Below are 27,537 nucleotides of genomic sequence, written 5' to 3' on the forward strand. Positions count from 1 at the left end.
TCATGTGGCTCACAATGGTCTACAGGTATGTCAGGCACCAAAAGACTATTGAGGAAGCATAATTGGTAACCAAACATGGATGCTAGTGTGGAACAATATGTCAATGAGTGTCCGAAGTGTTTATTATCTGACAAACACTGGAAGGTTGGTAGAAAGAAGACTGGATTTAATACATTACCTGGTCAACCTCTAGTGAAATTAGCCATTGATTGTGTTTCCATAAACCATGAGGTATCTCGTGGTACTCACAGACTATTATTCCAAGTGGGTGTGTTATGAATTTGTATCTATCCCTACGACTGATGCTGTAATTGATTTCTTGGAAGGTGATTTATTCCAAAGAAGGGATTCAAAGAATTCATTTTGGGTTGAGGAAAATTTTAAACTTCTTGAGTAAGGACATCTTTGTATTTTCCTCCTATAAAATGCTCTATTTCAGAGGTCGAACAAGTTCATCAAGGAATATATTCAAGATGCCTTAACAGCTGGGATGAATGTTCAGAAAAACGTGAGAGAAACAATGTGGAGTGATTTGAACACACCACTTTCTATCACCAGTTTTCCACCTTTTTTCAGACTTAAAGTAAGGGAATCTTGTACTTGTCTTATGCTTATATCGCAGAACTTGACGCATATTGAGCATCATATTGAGGCTGTACTGAAAAATAATTTGAGTGTGGATTAATGCATGATAGAGTGTCAAAAGTAGGCATCAATTAGATGAGCGTGTTTGAATAATTCTGTTGATTGCAAAAAGGATGTTGTTATAGGTGACTGGGCTTTAATTAAGAGACCTCATAAAGCCCATGGAGGAGAATCCCATTTTTCAGCACCAGTATGAACACTTGAGAAGCTCACGAGGAAAGCATGTGCTCTGAAAACATTGTTGAGGCGGTTGTGGAGTTTTCTGACAGTAACCTCTCAGATATTTATTGTATTGATTGTTCTTTTGTTTTCTCTTTTATGTAAAAGGAGATGTTGTATTTGGTATTTATATATTGTGCATGTTATGTTATAGCATTCTTGTTTAGATCCCTGTGTTATGTCATCACATTTTGTGATTGTATTGTGTTACTGTTGCCCAGTGAGGTTCCAGTTCGCAGTGCTCCTTGCTGGATGACAGTTAGACTTGTGCATTTCTTTGGACTCACTTCAAAGGCTTGTAAAAGCTTGTACTGGATATCAGAAATACATTTTTTACAAGCTTTATAGTTCATCTGTGTCTTATGAATCCCACACCCCATTCCTGTTTTACAACCACAGAGCTAGCATACTTGTTAAAAAAAGGTTCTATGTAGAGATGTGAAATGGCAGTAACTGTAAGAATTTGGGTTGTTGTTTGGCTGGGGTGTGAGCTCTGGTCAAGCAACAACCACAATCCTTGTCAGGGTGTAACACAAGCCAACCCTAGAGGCATTGTGTAAAGTATTTTTGCAACACTTCAAACAGTAATAAAGTGTAAACATCACACACATTTCAGAAATGCAGTACTTTCTTTAATAAATAAAACAAGACCAAAATGTCAAAAATCCAATCAGTAGAAACAGAGATATTCAATTTGAAAGATTTTAGTGAACATAGCTCCAAAAAGCACAAAGCGTCACCTGTAGATATCTGGTTGCGTTCGACCAAGCAAAGTCACAAATCCAAGTCGACCATAATGAAGCGTGGGTCGTTTATAGGGACCCAATGTGGCCCACTGAACACAGCATATTAAATCCTAGTTTGTGTAGCGTTTCGAGGATACGCATAGAAGATATGTTGCACAGTCGAATTGATGAGTCAGTTCTGAGAGGTGGCAAGGTTGCGATGCAAGGGCCTGCGTCATCATCGAGGATCCTGTTGACAGGGCTTGTGCTGCGAAGCCTTGCATCAAAGATGTGGCACACAGTCAGGGCAATGCATCAGTTTCGGGGATCTGTGAAGCTGCGATTCAGAGTCTGCCAGTATCGTCAAGGCTACCACTGAAGAGAGATGCAAGGGCCTACATCGAGGATGTGTTGGACTGTGGCAGTGCACATGAGGCTGCGGTGGTGATGCGGGGCTTTTCTGATAGGTTCAATCCACAGAGCAGCAGCAATGTATTTGTTGCTGCTTGGGTTTGCACCGCACAGCAGAGTAGATGCAACGGTTCGGTTTGATCCAAAGGCTGGCAGAGCACCTTAAGCTCACTTCTAAGGGTCCAGGACTAGGGAGGCATCACTTGGCAGGGTAGACTCACAGGTGACAAAATGCAGGTGCAGGTGCAAGGTTGTTGGAAGCCTGTTATGTCCCTGAGGCTTCAGATCAGATCACGAGGCCAGCCAGCTAGCCATTGGAGTCACTCTGGGTTATGGGTTCCAGAGATGTAGGACCAGTCCATCTCACCCAATCAAGAGGGCAGCAGACAGCAGGTCAGCACAGCAGGGCAGTAGTTCTTCTGATCAGCAGTCTAGCAGAGTGGCACTCCTTGTAGCAGACCAGCAGTCCTTCATCCTGGGGTAGTATCCAAATGGCCAGAAGTGAACTGAAGAGTTGGCGTTTGAGGTCCAGTATTTATACCCATTTATGCCTTGAATTGGGGAGAAGCTTCTAGAGACCTGCCTTTGAAGTGCACAGGTGCCCTACTTTCCTGGCCCTGGCTCCAGACTGACTACAGGGGGTATACAACCCTTTGTGTGGAGACAGAACACATCCTATTCAAGTGTAAGTGGGGCTGGGCTCATCCCCTCCCTCCCATCCTGCCAGCCACACCTAACCCCTCTATTGTGTGTGACTGTGTATGAGGAATACACAAAGCCCAACTGTCAACTACATCCAGACATGTGACCCAGAGACAGGCTGGAGGCTCCAAGTGACTAAGGCAAGAAAATGCCAACTTTCTAAAAATGGGATTTTCAAAATTGTGTTTTGATATCCGACTTCACTATAAGTTAGGATTTTAGCATTACAATTCTGGAGTCACCAAACATGAACCGGTTACCTGTTCCCAATTGGAAATTACAGTTATAAAATGTAATAAGATAGCACAATGGGAGAGGTAGGCCTTGCAGTAGTGAAAATATAATTAAAAAGCCCTTCACTTCCTTTAAAAAAAAATCACTTTTTTTTAGAGAAGTATACAACAAAAGTGCAATTGTAAACCATTTTATCACCAGCCCCCCCACACCCGGTCCTACACAAACGTTACAATGTTACAATTTTCAGCTTAAACCAAGAAAATATGGAAATAAAAGCTTAAACCATAGTGCCTAATATGGACATAGAACACAACAGTTTAATATATAAATTCATACATTCATAGCAGCATTGCCTTAATAAACAAAGACTGACAAGAAGAGTACAAAAGTGCCAAGTACAAAGTACCAAGGGGGAACGTCCTTTACAACGCAACTACTACCACGCACTACCATTGCAACAAAACTTTTACAACGCAGGGTCCATTACAACGCATGCCATTACAACGCATGGCATTACAACGTAAGTATGGGTAAGTATTAAATTTAATTTTAACCCCTACACTATCCTACACATTGCCTACTGTTACCCCCCCTGGAGTTAGAATAGTAAATTAAACCCCTACACTATCCAACACTTACAATAAAAAATACCCATACTTACGTTTTAATGGCATGCGTTGTAAAGGCATGCGTTGTAATGGATCCTGTGTTGTAAAAGTTTTGTTGGTATGCGTGGTAAAAGTATGCGTTGTAACGTCATACATCCGTACCAAGTGTTTATTCTGAATTGAACCAGGAAGGCCCATGAGCTTAAGTTTTCCTCTTCAATACGGAATATGTATGACATACCCAGTTAGTCAAGCGATCCCAAATATCCAATCCCTTTTTCCCGACTTGGGTTCCTTTCTTAGCATATATCACTCTTTCCAAATTGTGAATCAATAGTAATTGGGCCAACCATTGCTGAAAGGAAGGGGGATTAGCATCCAGCCATGCTGAAGCCTGAGAGTGGCCATAGTAATAAAAATCAAGACCCCGCCCTCCTTCCTTCCAGCGGTATCCTGTGCCCTCAATAATATCACTGAGCGGTTAAAGTTAGATTCAGGGACAAAATATCACAAAAATAGCCCAAAATTTCCTACAGCAAAGGCCAAAGAACACCACAAGTGGCAAACATGTGCACTGAGTCATCCCGAATTCGGAGCAAAGGGAACACCTGCTGCCTTTGCAGTCCCCCCATTTGGTAATTTTTTACTCACAGCGTGGTATAAAAAAAGCAGGTTTTGTAAAACTGTACTTGAAGATTCACTGAGAGTAAATGAGATTTGCGTAAAGGAGGGCTTGTGGAAAAGCCTTAACCGTAATTCCCATTTTCAATTGCCATTTCCCGGAGATCCTGCTCAGGTCATCTGCCATTAGGCTATTAAGAATATTTTAAATAGTCCCTATTCATGGTGGGTTATTATCAATCAGTTTCTCCATGAGTTCGCTTCTACTAAATCCAGAGGGCCATCCCTTACGCTCAAAAAGGTTCCTAATTTCTGTATATTTGAAGAACTCCGAGGACAAAATTCATGCTCAAATCCCCAAATTATATGATTCCAACAGGGGAGAAGAAAACCCCAAGTTTATTTATCCCGGCATTGTTCCAAGTTGTCAGGTAATGGTCCCCAAATATCTCTGGCACATTATCATTATTTCTTGTTGGGGTATATAAACTCAATCTGCCAATACCTAAGAGTTTGCGAACAGAGGTGAAAACCTTATAAACTCCCATAAGGGTCTTAAATCTCACCCTTTTAAAATACCCTAGTTCAAGTTGCTGCCACAAACAGCAGCAAGCTTCCGGCCCAAATAAGAGTTCAAACAATGAGGGAGAATCCAAAGTTTGATCATTAGAACGATCTTGTAATAACACTGGGCAATGTTGTAGGGTGGTAGCCCAATAATAAAATTTTACTTTGGGAAGTGCCCATCCACCTCTCTCCTTTGGGAGTGATAAAAACTTTACAGACCTTCTGGGATGAGAATAGGCCCATAGAAATTGTTTGAAGAGGTTATCAAACCTCTTTAGTGATTGGTTCATAAATTCTAAAGGAATGGCTCTGAAAAAGTATCACATTTTCGGAAAGACGATCATTTCTAGAACATCACATCTACCTATTAGAGAACTGTGCAAATTATTCAGCAAATAAAATTAGCTCTTAGTCTCAATGGCTACAGGGGATAGATTTTCATCATTGATCAAATCAGTATTAGCCATTATCTTCACCCCCTAGACACCGTGCCTTTTTCACCACTCTGGGGTCAGCCCATTCAATTTTCTCATTAAGGATAATTTGTGTCTTTTCATTATTTAGAGCATATTCAACACATCCCCAAAACTTCGAGCCTCTAATTCAATCATCTCAAATGAAGTTTCTGGATCTGTTGTTACCATCACGATATCATCGGCATAGGCCATCTTTTTTGTATCGTAGCCATGCCTATGAATCGGACGAATAATCAAATTATTTCCTAACCACCTGATAAAAGTGGCGAAGTACATTGCAAAGAGAAAGGGAGAACAAGAACACCCATGCTGAGTCCCCCAAGAAATTTGAAATTGTTCCATCAACACCCCATTTATCAAAACTCTGGCAGTAGGTTTAATATATAGTGCCTGTGCAGCCCGAAAAAAAACAGAACTGATCCCCATCCTCTGCATGACGGTCCACAGGAAAAGCCAGGAGACCCTATCAAAGGCTTTTTCAGCGTCAAGCTAAATCAGCACCTTTGGGTGTCCTGTAACTTGCGCTGTGTCAAACAGGTAAATGACCCTTCTTACATGATCAATAATACCTCTTCCAGGTATGAACCTGTGCTGCCACTTAGAGACCAGTTTATCAATTACTTGAGACAGACGAGAGGCTAATATTTTGGAGTAGATTTTGGAGTCCCCATTGATTAAAGCAATTGGGCAATACGAGCCCAGTTCCTGAATGGGTTTGTCTTTTTGGGAAAAAATTAAAATTTTGGCAGACCATGAATGAGGAGGGACTCCGCCATTAATGATTTGCTCAAACAGGGTATTTAGAATTGCCTTAAGTTGGACAGAGAAAACTTTATAAAATTCAACAGGTATAAGGTCTAAACTGGGGGCCTTCCCATCAGGCAGCCTGGTCAATGCCATGATAACCTCCTCCCAAGAGGGTAGGCCTTCTAATAACTCTTGTTCCTCCCCAGTCAGTGGAGTCAGCAAAGTAGGGTCAAGATACTTATCAATGGCCTTCAGTCTAGCCTGATCACCACCAGCCCATTTCTCAGTTTACAGTGCATGATAGTACTCGTGGAAAGCTGCCCTTATGGTGTCTGGCTCTGTTACCGCCCCCACCATTGGATCCTTAATAGACAGTATCCCATTACATATAATTTGCTGTCTAGTTCTCATGGCGAGGTGGTATTCAATTTGTTCACTAAATTCAGAGATCTTTTTCCTGGAAGCAGTTTATGCGGCAAGAATTTCCCCAATTACCGCCTTGGCAGTTGCCACCTCCAATTTGGTAACACCCACTTCTTTCTTTTGCTGGACTGCCAATATGCGCTTCTATTCTGCCATCGCCAATTTCTTTTGGAATTCTTTTAACAAGCATTTTTCATCTTTACCCTTCCTTAATGAAAACTGAAGAGTTTCACCCTGAATGCATGCCTTAAGAGTGTCCCACACCACCCCTTTTGGCGCAGAGCTGATGTTTCTATCCAAATATTCCGAAATCCACCCTTTCATGTGGTTACAATACTCCTCATTGTACAATAGGGCTTTATCGAAGCTCCAAGCAGCAGCCCTCTTACTGGGTCCTTTCCCCATGATCCCTAATATTAATGGATTATGATCTGACATAATCCGGGGGAGAAGCTTTATATTGACAACCTGGATCATAGAAGAAGATACCAAAAAGTAATCTAAATCGGCATGCGTCTGGTGTGGCGCAGAGTAATGGGTGTACCCATAATTGGTTGGTCTCAGTCTAGACCATACATCAACAAGCCCATGGTCATGACATAAGTTTCTCAGGGATTCTAAAACTTTTGTTTTCCTGCTAGTGTAACTCTTATGAGCATCCATAACCCAATCACAAGGTAAGTTAATATAAAGATCTCCACAGATTACGATTGGTAGAGGCCAAGGTGCTAGCTCGTTGGAGAGCCAGTCGAAAATTCCAGAGTCATCGGCGGTACAACCATAAACTGAACATAAAGTAAAAGGAGGAAAAGCTGAAGGCTGACACTCAATTAAAACCCTCCTCCCCTGAGGGGTCACCTTAGTTTGCATGCATTGTAGCAACTTTCTGTGAGCTAAAATTGCTCCACCTCAAATGCATACACTCTGAGAAGTCCCCCAATCAAAGTATGTCACAACGTGTTTAATACGCCTATGCCTCTTCAATGCATGTCTCTTGCAGGCAGACTAAATCGGCACCCAAGAATCGCAACCCTTGTGAGACTCTCTGCCTTCTCCATGGATCGTTTAATCCACAAATATTAAGAGTGACAATCCTAAGACTCTCTATACCTGGCATTCTAACAGACCTGGATTACTCCCCATAGCACCAGTATAATATACACAGTAATTCCTCTCATTGCCCTGAATATACCGCATAACCAATGCACACTTCTATTTAACTCCTTCTATGCTCATGACATACCTTTCGTACGCTCATGACGAGCTGAGCTCGTCATGAACAATGGGAATTTATGATGGTCAGCGCACAGGGTAAATCTGCACTGCACCGATGGTGTTAAACATACTGACCTCATTGTGTGGGCCCCCCCTCTGCCCTTACCCCACACACCAACACTCCCGAACCACCCCTACAAAAGCTGAGCAATCAGTACACGCCTGAATGATGTCTGCCCAAACTAGTAAACAAACCGCCCAAACCCACCGTGCTAACAAAAGATCCATTCGGCCATGCTAACCTTATTTCTAATCGGTCTGGCTTCTTAAGGATGGGAAGCCTACAGTACAAATGTTACAGCCAACTTGGTTGATTAGGGCTGCCCAGTTTCAAATTGAGTTCATTGAGTTATTCTTGAGCCTTAATTTCTGATGTATAACTGCAGGAAAAGTGAACAACAAGGAGGGACCTAAAAAGGACAATATTTATAGGGGTCCAGTGTACCTGTCCTAAGAACCTATAACCAAGTGATGTACAAAGTTCCCCAAGGGATAATGTTGGTATGGCAGAGTAGTCTCTCTCTCTCTAAATGAATGTATAATCAATCGTCAGGGAACCGAGGGGATCCCTTGTCGGAACTTAGGATGCCTCACACAACTAATTCGCTGGATGACTATTTTCATCCCGCAAGATGGTTGTCTTGTCTCATCATCGGCTTCCTGCTCCAACGTCAAGCCGGCGCTGCAATGCCTGATGGGTAGCACTAAGTGCTACACTTTTGTGGAGTTATTTTGTTCCTGGCCGTTGTTGAGTGCGTGTGAGGGGCCTAAGAAGGTGAAGTAGTGAGCGTGTACAAGTGTGTTAAAAAAGGTTAGTTTAGTCCACTAAGACAACTTTATTCATGTGGCTAACTGCCTTGTTAAAATAGTGAAGGGAGGGGTACCGGGACTCAAAGACAATGTAGTTTGGCCTCGTTCAACCCTCGCCTGTGGTCACAGGCGAGGGTTGAACACGCCGGTTGCAGCGCCGGCTTGACGTTGGAGCAGGAAGCTGATGATGAGACAAGACAACCATCTTGCGGGATGAAAATAGTCATCCAGCGAATTAGTTGTGTGAGGCATCCTAAGTTCCGACAAGGGATCCCCTCGGTTCCCTGACGATTGATTATACATTCATTTAGAGAGAGAGAGACTACTCTGCCATACCAACATTATCCCTTGGGGAACTTTGTACATCACTTGGTTATAATTGCAGGAAAAGCCAATGAAACTAACTTTTAGCTTTGCGGGATTCAATAGAAAAACTTTGGCACCAATCTGCTGAAATGCAAACATTTGGCGTAGACGCCATCTGCGCTCAACTGTAGCATGCGAGAAGTCAGGCTTGACAAAGAACAACACCTCTTCAAATTCTTTTTTGAATTTGGGCGAGCTTGCTTGTAGACCAATTGTCTTAGCAGGAAATTTCCAAAAAAGATCAACATTGCTCTAGGCTTCTCCACTACATTTGGTGGCAGTTTATTTAAAATGAAAGTAAATCAATCTGCCCATAGTCTCTCATTGTCCCAATTCCAATTAGATTGATCGGGGAATGCACCTTTCAGAAGATTTCCCATGAATTGTCGCGGATTGTCACCTTCAACCTCTTCGGGATCCCCAAAAATCAGAGATTATTCCGGCGCTGCCTATATTCCTTATCCTCTAGCTTCCACATAAAGTCAGTCATACAAGCTCCATAAGAGGTGCTTTTTGTTTTAAATGCACAATCTTCTACTTCATGTCTCTTTGTATGAGCTTCAATCATGGCAACACGTTCTGCTATGTCTGAGCAAGTTTTATTCAGCTTCCTTATCGCACCCTGGAGTTTTTCGGCCGCCACTTTTGCCTGACTAGTACCTCTCCGCACTTCTTCTTGAAACTGCTTTAACAAATAAAAAATAGTAGACAGAGAGGGTTCATTCATATCCACACTTAGCTTGCTTCTATCTTCTTGACCGGGCTAATTGAAGTAATCATCTCCATTGGGGAATGTGAACTGGGTGGCTGAATAGTTCCATTTTAGTTGGCGATTGTTCTTGCTCCGTTTCCTCTTTCACTTGTTCTGAGCTGACTTCCTGTGCTGCATTGAGATTGCTTCATCCGTGATGCAGCTACTGTTTGAATCTGATGGTGCATCATCACATGAGGGCAGATTTCCATCTAATGAAGATCCGGATCCGTCTGTTAATGAAAAACAAATTTCCCTTGCTACTTCAGTGGAGGGAATTGCTCTCTGTTGCCTACCCTCAGAGGGAGCCCCATATTCAAGTGATGGGATGACAGGTTTATTATCTTCACAACCAGCCTCTTTCAAGGATCCATGTGTCACATCCCGGGGTTGGCCCTTACTTTGAGAAGCAGTGAAGCTGGGTTTAGGATCCTCCTGTACGCTAGGGAATCCATTTACGTTTTCTGAAAGTGAAGCAATGGCTGTTCTCGGTCAGCAGCAAGATTAGTACTCAGAAGGTGTGTAACAAAGGTGGATCATGCTTCCCCCTCCAAGCCATGAGGTACAGTGGATGCACCAGCCCCCAGAGAGTCATCAAAGTTTTCCCTCTTGGAGCTAACCATGAGAGAAGGGGGGAACAGGTTGGCAATAGAAAGTTGTAAACCTCCCCCTTCGGTATGCACAGCACCCACAGTCACTCGCTGCACTGTTTTCTTTACCTCCTCCTGCATCTCTTTTGCCTCTGCCAGGCACCTCCCGAAAGCCTGCTTTGTGAACTGGGTCAGACAAAGCTGTAGGAGCAGCACCCGATATCCCAGCTGTTGGAAGGGGGCATGTGACCTGGCAATCTTCGCGCCCCTCATCACCATGGCTCAGTTTGGGCATGCCCTTACAGTCTGCATTGGCCCGAGCTCCTGGGCCGCAACAAAAATGCAGAATTGAAGTGGCAGCATCTGCAGCCAGACAGTTCAACGCAGTCAAAACATCACAACCGAATTCGAGACCAGGATGCAAGAGTCGGCGTCCTCCCAGAGTGAGCTGCCACAATGCAAGTAATAGATTCCAAAGCCCAGGCCGCAGAGCCAAAAACCCACCAACCAACAGCAGGGTTGCGGTGGAGGATGGCACAGCGAACTACTCAGGTGCCATCTTTGCTCCGGGCAGAGCCCTTCACTTCCAAGACATGTAAAACTTAAAAGCACATGTCCTACTTTTTAAATATATTGCACCCTGCCCGGTGGGCTATTCAGGACCTACTCATAGGGGAGACTCATATGTTAAAAGGAAAGGTTTGTGCTTGTCAAAAGATTTTACTTTGCCAGGTCAAAATGGCAATTTAAAACTGCACATACACAGGCTATAATGGCAGCCTGAGACAAGTTTAAAGTGCTACTTAAGCGGGTGGCACAATCAGTGCTGCTGGCCCCACTGGTAGCATTAATTTACAGGCCCTTGGCACAGTTAGTGCCACTTTACTAGGGACTTACAACAAACATGCCAACGTTTTAGAAGAGGAAGGTAGCAGATTAAAAAAAAAATAATCAATAGAATGTATTTCTCCCATTGACTTCTGTTGAGGACTGAATCAGGTCTATTGCCATGTGTGGGAATTGCAAGTGTGCTGCTGCAGGACCGGATATCAGAAATATCAGAAATGCAAATTTAATTTCTTTCCTTACCTGTCAGGAGGACAGAGGAAATGCTGTGGCAAACTGAGAGAGCTTGACGAACATGGTGTGCACTGGCCTACAGGAACAGGCAACCTCAGTGCCACAAGACCAGTCCCTATTGGGTTTTCGCATGCAGGAATCGGGAGGCTAGTTTCGAAATCGGTACTCTCCTGCCTGAATCGAGAGGGTTGGCATGTATGTTACAAGTAAATTAAATAAGTCAATTGAGTATAAGCCAAACTAACCTGTTTTATGGAGAGAGCAAAAGCAATTTAGCACTGATTAGCAGTGATAAAGTGTGCAGAGTCCTATGGCCACACTAATAAATCCAGGTCTAACACCTACATATGAATAGCTCATGAACAACTGGTAGCTCTCTAGCCACCTGTAAGTAGCTCTCTTGCGTGCAGCCCAGCTTACTTAATTTTACGTTTTTTCTTGGTTAAGTGAATATGTATACCAAAATTAAAAAGCTTGTATTTGAGGTGAAATATTGCATTTTCAGAACTCTTATGTCGATGTTTTGAGAAAAATGGTTGAATTTACAAATTACATTAAAAGCTGATGATATAGTAAGAAATCATTTGGTGTTGTGGAGACGTATTACTAATTACATTATCTGGGTGCTAGGGGAATTGCAGCTATGGCTTTCAAGTATTATCCACAGAGAGGCACTCCATACTAAAAAAAACTATGGGGCAGACTTATGATGCCCTTGCGCCGCAATTGCGTCACTTTATTTGACGCAACTGCGGCGCAAACAATGCGCCCTATTTACAACGTGACGCAACTAGGAGATGCGTCACGTTGTAAAGCCCTGCGCCATAAGGAGGCGTTCCTGCGCAGGGGGGGCGTTCCTGCGCAGGAACGCCTCCTGAAAGTGGCTGAGTGAAATCTATGAGATTTCACTCAGTCACTTTCTGGCCAATGCTGCGTCAAAACCCTGCGCCTGCTTGAAGCAGGCGTAGGTTTTGATGCAGCATTGAGTAGATGGGGCACCCCCGAGCCTTGCTGGAGCTGCGTCTCGCTTGCGACGCAACTCCAGCAATGCGCCACATTTCCGGCACAGATGCGTCACGCATCTGTGCCGTTTTGTACCATGGTGCGCCGCATTATAAATGCGGCGCTCCATGGGTGGCGGAGCTGTGGCGCACTGTGCCGCACGTTAACTGGCGCATCCCTGGGGATGCGCCAGTTAACATAAATCTGCCCCTTTATGTTTACATCACTGCTAGGGAGTGTGACTGATGAACTGAGTTGGCCACTGCTGGTAATATGGCGGCCACTAATGTTATCTTGCTTAATATGGTCTCTATTACAACACTAACACTAAAGCTCGGGTAATTTTCAATAAACATAAGGTTGGGGAGCCCTGAACTAGAAGGACCTGCTCTATGCTAACTTCCTGCTCACTCAAACTAATATATTGCATGCTCTTATTTCTTGCTTTTTTGACTATGGCTTTGTTCTTCCGTATTTTTCTCAGACTCGTTTAACTTAATGCATTATTTTTGACTTACCTTGTTTTACAGGCGAATATTTGGGGCATATATTACCATATTTTACTGCGCTGCTTCTATGCCTGATTGCCTTCCATTATTCTAGCATGAACCGTGGTTGTAAAGCAGTTTCTTCACACTCTTACCCACTGAACAGCAGAACTATTGATACTTTTTCTATTCTACCTATATGTTTAACATCAACATTCATCTTCTTGTCCAAGTACCTTGAACAATTAACTAGTAGCCAATAATGATACTCGACCAGCTACCTTTTTGACTGACAACATTCTCAGAATTTGACATCTGGAAATTTCAAAATGTTCTTCCTGTTGCCAATCAGAGTGTTATTTCGGATATATGCTCCACTCTACGCGGCTGGGCTGGCAGGTGATGATGATTATATTCTAGTTCAGCAAGGCAGAGATCTGTGGAAAACCCCCAGTACACTCACTAGCCCGACTCAAGATAGCCGTGGCCCATGCATGTAAGAGCAGTGGGGCCGCCAGGGTGTGGGGGGGGATTTTAACAGATGACGGCGAGGAGGGAAAATCAAATATTTATTTAGTTTTCCCTCGTCATCGTCTGTCGAAATCCCCTCCCCCCCACCCGACCCCACCGGTCATACCTGCATATGTGTGCTGCAGAATACAGTTTTTTATATCTAAGTTGAGATGTACACATATCCATGGAGTAAACCATGCAAGAATGGATTAAACCATGCACGCACACCTGAGCAATATAGGAGCACAAATCCATCAGGGCTGTGCAACTGGGGTTTCAGGAATGTTCACCAACAACAGTTTTCTGTAGTCCCTTTTATTTTCCTCAGACCGTCTAAAACATTTAACAAACCTATAATTCATACATCAGCATTCTGACTTGAGAATCTTAAATCATGTAATGCAACATTGGAAAAATTAGACCAGAGAAAGCTTTTTATTAAAATAAACCTTCTTTTAGGAACATTGGCCCTGAAATGACTACAAATTTCGTGGTCTAGATCCGGTGCATACTTATGCAAAATTTTATAGTAATATTGGCAATGTACTCAGCCCACACAAGAACTTTCAGTAGTCCTGGTACTGTTAGATCTGTCGGCAGCGTTCGACACTATATCCCATAATATTCTGCTTGAACGACTTGCTAAGATCAGTCTTGTGAGTACAGCACTGGCCTGGCTAAGAAGTTTCCTATCTAACAGAACTCAATCAGTTAGTATGGGTACATTTCGTTCGGTGGAAACTGAGATTACCAAGGGGGTGCCACAAGGCTCTTGTTTGAGCCCAACTCTTTTTAACATCTATGTGGCCCCCCTGGCTACAATCTTGAGAGAGTTCGGTTTCATCCCAGTATCATACGCGGATGATACCCAGCTCCTGTTTCCTTTTAAAATCCTTACAGACAAAGTGAAAACTTCTTTATGCAGTGGCATGAAGGCGGTAGCAAATTGGATGACTTCTAATTGCCTACAGTGCAAAGTAGGTAAAACGGAGGTGGTGCTCCTTGGGGAAGCAAAGATTTTGTGGACCTCGGACTGGGGGCCGCAAGATCTTGGCCCGGTCCCAGACCCTAAATTGGTTGTGAAGAATCTAGGAGTGCGCTTGGATTGTGAACTTTCTTTTAAGCAGCACTGTAACATCACTGTGGGTTCCTGCTTCCATGTCATAGGATTGTTGTAAAAGGTCTTTCCCCTGCTACCGGACTTCACCAGGAAAACCTTGGTGCAAACTTTGATACTTAGTCGTTTTGAATGTTGTAATGGCCTCTTGCTATCAGCCAATGATGGAGTACTAGCCGAACTCCAGATGATTCAAAACACCGCTGCCAGGCTGGTATTAAATGCCCCCCCCCCCAGAACACCGTCTAAACCTCTCTTGGATAAATTGCATTGGCTCTCAGTCCGTAATAGGGTAACATTTAAGACCTGCTGTTTAATACATAAAAGCCTAAACGGACTAGGGCCATCGCACTGGAGAGATAAATTCATTCCATATAATCCGGGTCGGTCCCTTAGGTCCAGCAACCAGCTTCTCCTGAGAGTGCCTGCAGTAAGAAAGGCCAGACAGGGTGGTAAAGCCTTATCTGTAGTTGGCCCTATTTTATGGAATAAGCTCCCCTTTGAGCTTAGGCAATGTTCTGAACATCTGACCTTTAGAAAGAAGCTCAAAACTTTCCTTTTTCAGAACTAATTTGCTATCCACTGACTGCTTGATCATGCTTCTGGTATTAAGGGCGCAGAGAGACTCCGGTTGGAGTTGATTCAAGCGCGTTATAAACCCGCAAATAAATAAATAAATAAAGGTATGCATGGCAAAGGCTGTTCGTGGTAACCCCGCATGCTTTGTAATGCATGCGTGTTTATAGTTATGCGTGGAAACGGCTGCGTTGTAGAGGCCCTTTCCCCTCCCTATTAGGAGCAGATTTAAGGCAAAAGCACCCTGCGGGCGCTGTTGACATATGACCATTTGAGTGGGCAGGGTGTGGAATAGAAGGGGAGTGGCTCAGATTAGCCATAGTCTGAGATAGTCTTTGGTGCAGCATTGGTGGATTTTAGGAGCAATGCTTCAATTTCCATGGCCTGTAAATTCTTATGTTGGGACAGAATGTACTTTGCATTGTGTGTGGGTGTGCCCAACCGCATGTGAAACTAGTATCTTGAGTTTATTTTGGACCTGGTGTCATGCTAATCTAACGTGAGAACAGAGGCTTAGGCCTGTCCCTGATAACATGCTGCCTGTGACTTATCCTGTGACCTGGAGGGGGCACCAAGCGTGTTCTCACAGAAGACTGTAGACTACTGCCCGTCTTGGGTGCACAATGTAAAATGGAGTTGGTAGCGTGCCATGCTTTATGATTATAGAATGTCCTGATCTTTTTCGAAGTATCAGAGAAAGTGTGGTCTACTGAACTCTCGCGTGTAAAGTAAAGTTCAACTGTTATGTGAACCCAAAAACAAGCTGTGTTCATGTGAAGCTTGGGTTCGTGTACAGTGAGCCTGTGATACATGAATAGGAGTAGGGCTTTGTGTGTGTCTGAGTACTGAATCCAGTGGGATCCATCTTGGACTCCCCTTGCTGTAGTATGCCACACGATGGAGGGTAAGTATACCTTCCCCATACTGTGGCACTGTACTGCATGCATTGTTGTGGCTGTGGAGTGGAGACCCAAATACTGAAGTGAGTAAGATCAATACAGGGCTGCCTTTACAAATTTCATGAAACCTTTGTTAGCAAGGAGTTGCTAATTAGTTCTCCCCGATCACTGCTATTTAGTAGATGGTAGAATGTGGGAGGTGGGCCTGCAGTTCCTTTTGTTCAAGTAGAGGACGTTTCTAGGCCTGACTGTCCATTTCTTCTATCTCTGGTTACTGCTCCATTAAGGCTAATGACAGCCAAATGCAGCAATCTTAAACTTCATTGTGTCCCTGTTGTGGGTTCTTCTGCTTGGAGCCAGTTCCAGTGCTACCTGCTGTGAGAATCATCACATTTGAAAGTGCACCAACCAAAACCAGTTCTGAAACATGAGGCAGCGGATCAACATCCCTGTATGTAAAATATAAATAAAGGTGGGATCCAAACCATTCTACTTGGTTCCAATCCCAAATTCACTTTGACTAAAGCAGGGAGTGCTCCACAGAGTACAGAGCTGCTGTGTATCCAGGGTTGGTGTCAGTGTTTTATTTGAGCTGGTGGTTTCTGGTGCTTGGCATCGGCACTTATTTGTCAACACCGGCTCTAGTGACTGTCCACCACATGGTGGCAATGTCTGAGATGCGAACAACAACCTTTTTTATTAAGTCAAATGGCATTGAAAATTAATAATACCATTATTATAGCTTTGTGTGGCCTGAAATAGTCTAGAATTGTCACACTTGTAGGAGTGGTATAATAAGGTGTTATGTTGGTTCTGTCATTGGCAGCGTTGGCGGGGGCAATGCATGGTGCAGGCTGCAGTGGCCTTCCGGGAAGGGCCCTGGAACTTAATTTTTTACAAATTAAGCACTGGTTGGTGTCTGCCTAACAGCCAGTCTTCCAGAAGTAAAGGGAAATCCCCCTGAAGTCCACACTTCCTGCTCGTAGACTCTTGAAGCCTGCCTTTTTACCTGCTGAGATCCAGAAGAAGTTTGTAAGGCCCTGCATGAAGAGAGGCTGTCCAGCAGGAGAAGCCCAGTGTGCCCCTGGTGTGAGAGCACCCAGAGGAAGCTGTCAACCCCAACAGAGTGATCCAGGGGTGACCTGTGCTTGAGGAGTTGTGAATATGACTTTGCCGGGATGAGTGATTCCTTGGCAGCTGGCAGCCTGCTGTGGGCCGAGTTCTCTTGCCAACATCCAGGAAAAGGGGATCAATTTTTCATCATTGCAGAAAGCCTACATTTCCCAATGGCCACGACTGCCCCATATGTCACCAGAGGGCTCACTGGAGGCCGCCAGCAGCCAAGCTGAATGCCAGGCTGCAGACAGACCCGGAAGTGCTGCTGCTACTGAAGACAGATGCTTCTGGAAAGAGCCAGGAGCAGAATGGGACGGGACGCCATTATGGTGGTCGCCCTAGACCCCGGGACCCACAGGAGAGAGAGGGGGGGGTACGCGTCATCAGTGACGCGGACCCCCTCGTACCCAGCAGCCAATGGGCGCCGGCTCACATTCCAGTGCTTCCGGTTCACTGGAATGTGCACCGGCGCCCATTGGATTCACTCCCGGAAGTCACCCCAGGGCTCATCCCTTAAAAGGGGGAGCCTACGAGGGAGGCAGCCTCTTGGTTCCGCTGCCGCCTCCCTCCTAGCATCCACGCACGGGCCGACCCCATCCCCCATCTCTATTAATCTTTTTGCCCACCCACCGTCCCCTAAAAGCAGGAGTTCTGGGTAGTTATTTTTTATGCGATATTGTATATAGTTCTGTTTTAATTGTAGTAACAACCTCCATTTTATATTTCACCGGTTGTGATATTGGAATTGTAATAATGTAAATAAAAGTAAAGTTAATTTGCATATTTAGCTATTGTCGTATTTAGGTGTCCCTGGTCAAGCGGTAAGGTCAACACTGGTAAGCATAGTCTGCGGTCTTAGCGGTCAGCACCATGTAACTCCAGGGGTAGTGACAGCCTGTAAGTAGGCTGTCGGGGTACGGGGCCAGGGGGAGTCATCCTTCCCAGTGGGCCTGGGGCCACCCCTGTACGCGCATGCGCAGCAGTCTGCGGCCCCCTTTAATGGAGTTCAAGGCCAGGCCGTAGGGGGGGCCCGGGGGAAAAAGATCCGTCCGATAAGCTGTACCCCCTGCGCAACCTTGCTCCAGGAGTAATAGTGGCAGTACCCTGTGACTGAAAGAGTGAGGGGAGAGAAACTTGCCAGACGTTGACTTTGCTGTCAGGCTCAAAAAGGGACACGCAGAAAGTCATATCATATCATGCATTGTTAGATTTACGGTAGGAGTGCCTTCTGTATTAGAATGTGTTAAGGTTAGCTCTTGCAACAACATGTGTCTATCAATGTAAACTGTACTTTCTGCGTTACATTTTTTCTGTAAATAGAAATGTTTTGAATATTGTTTTGTACTGTTAATATATACGGCCGAGGGGGGGTCACTCCCCCCTAATCCAAAAACGTACAACACCTAGTTTAGTTGTCCAATCCCTGGGGCATGGGGAAGACCGGGCGGAACTAGCTTTGCACCAGGGGTTAAAAAATTGTAGAGAGGGGTCCTAGGGAAGTACCTGACCATATGCACTCGCCTGCCTCCCAGAATCACGCCTGCGACAATCATTCTGCATGCAGCAACCACGCAAAAGTACATTCCATCACATGAGGGCGGCAATGCCAATGTGCTTGCCACATAGCCCATGAGGCCACCGAGTGTCAACAGATAACACTGGGGCTTAGCGGCACCTAGGGAAGGGAAAGACCGGGGTCCAAGGGTTTAACACTTTAAGCGCGAAAGCCGATACAGACAGACACTTCAAGCAGGAAAGTAGCTGTTGACATTTAATTGAGTGTAGTATTTAGTTTTACTAAAAAAATAAAAGTACTTTCCTTTTCAGATGTATAGGAACTGGGCTGAATATCACTTTCTTGTGTGTGTTGTTTGCCTGTTTAAAGCTTTAGCTCCCCACACTACCTCCCAGCACCCGTGATCCCTGTGTAAAAAACCACAATACTGAAAGGCCAGGTAACTCCCATCACTGGGCCCTTCGGAATTTACGGCCCACTCGTAATCGAGGTCTGGGTGAGAATTGAAATATGTATCTGTTGCACAAATGAGTAATCCAGGCGTAATTTGAACTTCACCGTGGAGTGTTTTTGTGACTTGTGCTGTTTATGCTACTTCTCTCCCAGCAGTCCAGATGTCTAAACCAGATACATTATGAAAAAGCAGTTCGTAGAGTTCATTCAACCGTGTTAAATTTATGATAAAGATGTTGCTCAAGGGCTTCGTGGAAGTAGCATGAAGAAGCTCATTGTAATGCAATCACAGATTACAGGAATTCTTGTTTGATTGTGTGATGCAAGAGCATGTAACGAAGTCTAACAATGACAATTAAATTGCATAGATTTGTTGATGAAAGGGGTATTGCACAATAAAAGAGCTCTGCACATTGTCTGTGGCAGGCACATTGTGAGTGTCTGCAGGCAGAAGGGGTTCAGAAGAGTTGTTGCAAGAAGAGTTGTTGTTCAGGCTATACTGGGCAGCACCGAAAGCCATCTACACACATCACTGGGTAAACTTCAACTACACTCTCCGGCTCAAACCAGAGCATTGCAAAAAACTCTTCTAACCAAAACAGTCCTACCATATAGTCATTACAAAAGGCCCATAATGAACCACATACTAGTGAAGGCACAACTCATCTTCCCCCTTTAACAACAGAAGAAAAAGCAGCAGAGAAAAAACTAACAATTCCACAAAACTACTGCATACAACTATAACACCAGACATAGCCAAGCTAGCAACACACCAAAACAGGATAACACAAAAGCACCAGTAAAAGATTTCATAACATAATCCCTATTCTTTAACACAAAAAACACTCAGGCCCTTATTCACAAACTGCACTTTGTAAGTGAGTTTTAAGGGCTATAGTAGTACCACAAAACATACTACAAATTGCTATTTACAAACTGCACTTTTGCAGTACTTACACTTATGAGTAAATGTACTACTTTTGGTATTCTGAAATATTGCAGTAACTTTTGTAGTAAGTCCCTACCACCATTATTTTCAATAGGAGGGTGTTGCAGTACCAGTGGTTGGCGATGTGTAGTTTTGGACTTATTACAAAAGTATACTTTACTGCAAAAGTTCAATTTGTGAATACCGTAAAGTGGTAAGCTTGCTTGAAAGTTACTCAAAAGTGTAAGTTGCCTTCGTGAATCAGGCCCTAACACGCAACATGGCATAATTCCTAAACTTAACAGGTGATTATTGCTTCAATTGATTCGGCGTGAATTTAAATTTTGCTTCACTGGCAGTGGACAAAATCTACATTATGGGACACATTCTCAAGGACTTATCGCCAAGTTATCAGCACTTTAGTGCCACAAAAGTGGCGAAATAGTCATCGCCCCATTCTCAAGCTGGTGCAAACTGCCGAAATCGCCAGTTTTCCAGCGATACCTTCCGCAAAAACATCACCACGGATTAGAGCGACAACTAATGCTAATGATATGCAGAGTAGGCGTTCCCGTGCAAAAATACACGAAAACACCACTTCACAATATTCTCAATGACCAGCCAGATCTGCGAAGCGATCCAAAAACAGGCGATAAGGTGCGACAGCAGCAGGAAATGAACACCTGCCTTTTACCGGTGTTAAGCAGGATGGCAACCTGCAGTATTAAAGGGAGCCCAGCCCAGAGCTACATCAGCAGACCAACAAATTAAGGGCCATATGTATCAAGGCCAAATGGGTGCGCAAACGAACTTCCGGCGTTTGCTAACCCATTTTCGCAATGCGAAAAAAAATCTAAAATGCCCATAAGGAATCGCAAATTACCACCAACTTCTAGTTGGTGGTAAGTTGAGAATTCTTTTAAAAAAGCATTTTTTTGAAGATCCAATGGTGCCATGCGACGCTCATACATGCTCTTAGGGAATGTATGTGTGCCATATACGCACACATGTCATTTTCAGGGGTGCAGCAGGCTGTTCTTGAGACACCCCTGCACCGTTGAAATTATTCTCAATTTGCGATTAGCAAATTGTGAATCGCAAATTGAGACTAATTTCCCATTCATTTCTACGGGCCTCCTGGCCCATAGAAATGAATGGGAAATAATTCCTTAATTGCGATTAGCAATTTGCAATCGCAATTGAGGAATTTTAAGGAATCGCTTAAAAATAGTGAATTTCTTCATACATACCATTTTGCGATTTCTAAATAGCGATTCCTTAAAAATCGCTATTAAGGAATCGCAAAAGGGTATGTTGATACATATGGCCCATGATGGAGCCACTGATCATGCAGCTCAGAGACCCAAGAGGCCTACAACACCCACTGCCACCACCCCCCAGCCCCCCCGGACTATCCCCCCCCCCCGGATTTCCACAGAGGCAACACAGAATAAGACAGTGGTCCTTCCGAAAACGCACCAGCATCACAGACTTAACACCAAAGGAAGTCATTGCCCACTACAGACTCAAAAGGACAACCATCCTCCGCATCCTGACCCTTATTGCCCACAGGCAGACGGTACCAACTCAGCAGACAACCAACATCCCTCCGCAGACAAAGCTGCTGGCTGTGCAGCACCTGTTGGCCTCTGGTACCTTCCAACCAACAACCACCAGAGTCGGAGGAGTCTCATAGCCAGCCCCCTCAAAGTTCATCACAACTGTCTTAGATGCCTTCATCAGCTTGGTACCACAGCACCTTCACTTCCCCCACACTGCGCAGAAACAGCTGGAGACCAAGCAAGGTTTCTATGCCATAGCTAGCTTCCCGCACGTGTTGGGGGCAATTGACTGCACACATGTCTTACTTGTGCCCCCTGCCGACACTGCACATAATTACCGCAACAGAAAGCACACACACTCCATCAATGTGCGGGCAATAGTGGACCACCGGCCAGTGTGCATGATTCCTACATCTTCTGACAGTCCATCATCAACCAGCGCTTCAAGGATGGCACCTACAGAAATGCACTGCAAGTTGGTAAGTACCAAATGAACACACCACACACCTCAACTCCACAACCATGCAACTCGCAACTGTGGGAATGCACATGTCACAACATCACATACAAAATGCGATCCAACATGCCCACCTACCAGACACGACAACACAAGGAACTGTGTTAACAGGGGCCAGCCATGTAGACAAACCATCCACGTCATGGCACTTCTGCCACACAATAGCAGGATGTGGAGCTCATCCACACTAGACACCACCGAGTGCATCGGTCTCTCCGTTTAGTCCCTCTCACCCTGATTCCACCCGGTAATCTTCCCCTCAGTCACGATCTAGATCACTTCCATCTCACAACTTCGTGCACGACCATCGCCACCCGACATTTTAGCACCAGTACTTCTCTACACCAGTTTCTTAAGTGTTCTCACTAGACACCTTTAAATTCAATTATGTTAATGTTTGTAAATGCATATACTTCGCGTAACTTTCTATTGATTACCTACTGTATTTTCCTCCCTTTTCTTTTTTACATAGGCAATTGAGGCTTATTAATGTTAGGCATGTATAAATATGTCCTGATGATGATTCGTGAATTCTAAATGCGAATTGAAACGCCGTCGACAATTATATGCACCGTATACTATTTAAGAATCCATGTTTCCGTCTACAAATGTAAAGGTGCCAATAATGTTCTGTCCTTCATTACAAACTGTGAATACAACAGTGTAACAGAACGTATAGCTTTCGCCTAAAAGCCCTTTGTTTGTTTTCTTTGTCTAAACTGTATGTCTGTATAGTTGGGTACAGGCTTGTGCCCCGTCTTGTATATTGTGAGTATTTCTTGTAATACATTCCTTATTAAGTAAATACTAGACCTCTTTCCGGCTGGACACGTCAAACTAATATAGTAACGATTTTGTCTATATTTATTGACCCTAATCCCATACTTGTAAGGGACCGCTGTTGTCTTAAAGTTTCTCTATGTGCGGCAAAAACTAGGTGAAATTAAACATTTCTCCTTGTTTCGCCATGTTAAGACCAGGTTTCATTGGTCTTAATTTTGGCGCTGCCTTTTATTTACGCAACCTTTGTAAATAGAGGACAGCGTCAAAATCAATGGATGTTGTGGCAAAACGCCCACCGGAACACCCATTGCCCACCCCTTTCACGCTAAGTGTAGCTTGAAAGGAGGCCTTATTTACAAGGTGGCATTAAGCCACATTACGTGGCTTAATGCTGCCTTGTAAATAAAGCGAAAGGCTTATCCCCACAGGAACATCGCAAAAAGGGATGCTACTGTGACGGTAAACCCTTGTAAATATACCCCTTGGTTCTCTGATCATTTAGAATCCACATTGTGCTATGTTGTACGCACACATATGTTAAACTACTTGGATATGAACTAGGGAGAATTGATGGTGTCTTTTGTATATATGGTATGTATTTATGCACACACTTGAGCACTTTATCGTCTGTACTTTTGTGATATTAGTTGTACTGTCATTTGTATATATATTGGAGAATATAAAACAGAAACAGAAAACCTTCTCAGTCCAATTGTTTTGTATACATGCAAGTCAAGGGAGAATGTACACCTAGGTTGTTACAGTAACACATTGATTGTTGGTCTCCCCAGACTAGTGTTAGAAGGATACCCACTTTAACGGAAAGGGACCCACAGTGGATTTTGTATATATAACAAACTCTGGCCCTGGTCCCGTGAGTGTATAGTGTTGTCATTGCGACACATACATACTTTCCTGTTGGTGGTAATTGTCTTCCTGAGTGCTTTGATTCAGGAGTAGCAAGGAGTAGGCAAGTGCAAGCCAGGTGTAGTAGCTTTTGGTCCTGGTGTAGTAATGGCAGTGCCAGGTGTTCTCAAAGGCCATTCGTGAGTAGAAGCTTTTAGCCTAAGCTTAAGCTATCCTGAACTGATGTCCAAGTGCAATACACAGAAACACACAAAAATCAAGGGCCAGATATATTATTAGCAGGTTTAGAAAAGTGTTGCAAAATGGGTTCCGAGCTTTATGAATGGATTCTGATTTTGTGAAGCAATCTATGCAACTAATAGATTGTTTCACAAAATCACTATTCGGAGGGGGTTCGCAGATTGACCTGTCTAATAAACATTGGTTTTGAGTAATGTGGTGAAGATGTCAAGGGTCCAGTGATTAAGCCATCCTCTGACACCTGGAGTGCTCCTCCTTACCCCCAATTACAATCTTTATGGATACCTGTCAGGAACAATTTTCATACATTAGGACTTATCAAGCACCAAAACAGGGTCCAACTTCTCCAGGCATTCAGGCAACCCCGTGCCAGGCATTTGAAACAAATACATGAAGTGCGCTATGCTATATATTTGTGTGCAGCCTCTTCTTTGCAGGGGCCTACCATTTGAAGAATCTAGTTCCTGGTTTCTTCCTTGAGGGAGCAGGGCGAGGAGTAATTCAAATAGGACCCTTTTCAATCCAGTAGGTGTGAGAATTGAGTTTCCATCTTGGCCCTACTGTTACCCATTGGTTGTCCTGAGAACGGCCATGGCTACTGCAGCATATCATGTGAACATGTGATTTTTAGTACACATTAACATGTATTGCCTCAATTCAAAATCATTACAATATTTCAAATTTCAATATGCCACAGTACAACAAAATATATATTCCTTCCAATACAAAAAGATCAATACATAATATGAATACAAGAGTAGGGACTTCCTTCATATAAACTAAAAAAGAGAAATGTTAGTCTAATCTCTAGATCTGATTTCATCTCACAAAACATTATTTTAGTATTTCATCTGCTTAGCCATTTTCTGATACCTTTTCCAATTAAAACAAACAAAGCTTAGATATACATATGGGGGCTGCCCTCATTACTACAGAAGCTACAACACCCTATTAGTCATGCCCCTAGATTTGGTCTCTTCTTGTACAGTATTATTACAGGATATCCTTTGCTTGGCTCATAAAAATGAAGATGATTTCTATAACAGTTATCGAAATAAACCTCAGAAAGAGCCTGTAGACCTCGAATAGAACTTTGTGTAAATATGTGTATTGCAAAAAAATGCATCAATGAATCACTTTCTAGAATTTTACTAAATATATTGATAACATTACCACATTGTAAGTCAATGGATGATGAATAATGATCACGTAGAGAACAAAACGTCATGTACCAATATCTATATCAAAGTTTCTTTAGAGCACGTATAAATATATCAGATATTCATCAAATGATCATATTCTTGAAAGTGTTCTGTGTGAAAGTGCTGGTGATAATAGGAAATGTAGCTCAAATGTGATAAAAACAAAGACAATGGTGACCGACGTTATATGCAAAGTAATTGCAGAGTGTTCAGTTGCCCAATAGTCCAGTTAATTCAGATTTGCATATTTTCTCCATATGCATTTGTTGCCCTATATGATGATGACATCTCGGCCAGACATTATTGAAGGGCTATTATCAGGTCGAGGGTGTCTGTGTCACTTATGCTCCAATGAAGAAGAAGCAAATACAACAAAACGTCATGCTGTTTAAAATGCAGTGAATTGATGATCCCAGGGAACTGCCCACAATTCACAATATGATTTACTTCTTCAATGGAAGTCTCTCAGTAGATAAATCCATAAGTAATTTTGAGAATAACATGAGGGGTCAACCGCCAGATGAAAGTAGCTGCACATGGGTGAAAACACATTGTATGATGGAATGTAGCTGATGAATGATCTGGTTCAGACACTGGCATGTGTCCAATGCTGGGCACAATCCAAGCACTGCAGGCCGCTCGGAGGGACCTGTGAATCATCTGGTTCAAGCACTGGGGTGTGTGCAGTGCCGGTTCGACTGAATCACGGCCGGTGTTTGAACCAGACAATGCCGGAAGAAAGCCCATCAAAGAAGATATCTGGAGGATCAATAAAAATAATGAAGAGGGGGACATTGTGAATAAAGAGTTAAAACGTTGGTGATATAGGCTTTGTTGCATGTAAGGAGAGAGCTTGGTGCAAGAAAGTTACAAACACAAAATTACATTTTCAAAGCTACCAGAAAATTACATTTTCAAAGCTACCAAAGTGAGGCGAGTGATGGCCCTTAAATCTAAGTAGGTGTATCTTTCTTTCCACTCACAAGAATACTATGGGGTCTCTATTGGGAACTCCTCTAAAAGTATCGTAAAGCTCAAAATTATTAGATTTTTCTTCATCCTATTTTGAGGATTAAGGTCTATATAAACGTTACCCGCCCTAATGGCCTCCTGTTTTCCCATATTCGTTTCACATTCGCAATCAGAGAGAGCTTAGGGAAAGAAAAGGCTAAGGTGCGGGCGAATTGAGTATACATTATTTTTAAATAAAACTACAATAAATACAGGTAATGAGTGTGCTTGACCTGCAGTCCTTAGGGTGGTCTTCCCCCAAACATTTTTCTTGCCTACCTCCTCTTTTTGCTGTATCTTGTTGTTGGCTTTACAACTCTGAGCCCTTTACCACTGCTAATGAGCGCAGTGCTAAAGTGTGTTTGCTTCGACCCCTAAACACGGTGACATTGATGTATACCAAATTTACATATTTAGTTTACTTGTATGTCCCTTGTTTTTTCTGGTATACCATATACCCAGGGCCTGTAACCTGATTGCTACTAGTGAGCCTGCAGCACTGAATGTGCCACCCACACAAGCAGACTATCAAACCTGTCTCAGGACAGTGTGTGTAGCTTACTGCCACTTCGACTTGGCATTTAAAACTACTTGCCAAGCCTTAAACTCTCCTTATATTACACATACATCACCACTAAGGTAGGCCATAGGTAGCTCTAAGGGCAAGGTGCTGTGCAAGTAAAAGGTAGGACATGTACTTTTGAGTTTGACATGTTTTGGTAGTGACAAACACCCACATTTGTTTTTCACTATTGTGAGGCCTACTCCTGTCATAGGCTAGCATTGGGAATTCCTTAATACACCTTTAAGCTGTAATTTCTCATTAGAAAGGATTAGCTGCATCATGTTTCGTATCTTTGAAATGGGAATGATAAATCGTCTTTAATGGTAAAGTTGGATTTAACATTACTATTTTGGAAATCCCACCTTTAGAAAGTGGATATGTATCTGCTCTTACTGCTCTGTCTGCCTTGCAGCCTTTCTCCAATACACATCTGGGGTGGATGACAGTTACACTTTGTGCATTTCCTCTAGACAGCCATAAACACAGGAAGGGTGGGTGTGACAGAGAACTCATCTGCATTCTGATAGCTCTTCCTGGGCACAAAAAAAGACGGGCAGCTGTTACTTTTACCTGAAGAGGCAGAGTCCTTTTTCTCACACAAAGAGTTGATTACTCCCTACTGATAGTGTGGAACCAGGGCTGGGAAGAAAAGGAGACCTGTGCACTTCAAAGGTGTGAAGTCACCCCTACTTCAAAGACACAACTGGCTGTAAGTACTGGGCCTCTGACCCCAACAACTGACCTGTGAAGAACTGCGCCAGGAGTGAAGACAGCTGTGCTCCAAGGATTGCAATTCAGCTTGACTGCTGCTCTGGTAGAACTGCCTTTTTGCTTTGCTGGGTTGCCCTGCTGACTGCTGATCTCTGCCCTGCTGAGAACAAGGAATGAACCCATTATCACTTGAACCCAAGGTGACTAATGGCTTGGTG

This window comes from Lissotriton vulgaris, chromosome 9 (assembly GCF_964263255.1).
Source record: "Lissotriton vulgaris chromosome 9, aLisVul1.2, whole genome shotgun sequence".
NCBI lineage: Eukaryota > Metazoa > Chordata > Amphibia > Caudata > Salamandridae > Lissotriton > Lissotriton vulgaris.